The sequence below is a fragment of the Medicago sativa genome, chromosome 5 (assembly GCF_051527215.1).
Source record: "Medicago sativa cultivar Bolivia chromosome 5, Bolivia_mono, whole genome shotgun sequence".
NCBI lineage: Eukaryota > Viridiplantae > Streptophyta > Magnoliopsida > Fabales > Fabaceae > Medicago > Medicago sativa.
Genome location: NC_140753.1, coordinates 71,607,629 through 71,608,584, shown reverse-complemented (window position 1 = coordinate 71,608,584; position 956 = coordinate 71,607,629).

Sequence of the window (956 nt, the reverse complement as noted above, 5' to 3'; positions counted from 1 at the left end):
TTTAACTTAAGGTTGTGTTTGGTTCCAAGGAAGTCTATCCTGCACTAGGGTGGTTAGGACTCTTATCTCTTTACTGCACTAGGGTGGTTAGGACTGTTATGTCTATCCTGCACTAGGGTGGTTAGGACTCTTATCATCTCTTTAACTTAAGGCTGTGTTTGGTTCCAAGGAAGTCTATCCTGCACTAGGGTGGTTAGGACTCTTATCTCTTTACCCTGCACTAGGGTGGTTAGGACTGTTATGTCTATCCTGCACTAGGGTGGTTAGGACTCTTATCTCTTTAACTTAAGGCTGTGTTTGGTTCCAAGGAAGTCTATCCTGCACTAGGGTGGTTAAGACTCTTATCTCTTTAACTTAAGGTTGTGTTTGGTTCCAAGGAAAGAAAGGTGAGTGGATGGGAAAGAGAGTGGAATGATGTCCTTTCCATAGTTTTGGCACACCTTCATTAAGGCTGTGTTTGGTTCCAAGGAAAGAAAGGTGAGTGGATGGGAAAGATAGTGGAATGATGTCCTTTCCATAGTTTGGCACACCTTCATAAAAGCTAAGGAAAGAAAGTTTTTGGTGGACCTCACTGCCATGGGTTATGTCTATCCTGCACTAGGGTGGTTAGGATTGTTATGTCTATCCTGCACTAGGGTGGTTAGGACTCTTATTTATCTCTTTAACTTAAGGCTGTGTTTGGTTCCAAGGAAGTCTATCCTGCACTAGGGTGGTTAGGACTCTTATCTCTTTACTGCACTAGGGTGGTTAGGACTGTTATGTCTATCCTGCACTAGGGTGGTTAGGACTCTTATCATCTCTTTAACTTAAGGCTATGTTTGGTTCCAAGGAAGTCTATCCTGCACTAGGGTGGTTAGGACTCTTATCTCTTTACCCTACACTAGGGTGGTTAACGCCGAGCTATTTACTCAAGTGAGGGCATGAAATTTTGATGGGACACGGCTTAAGCTAAGCTG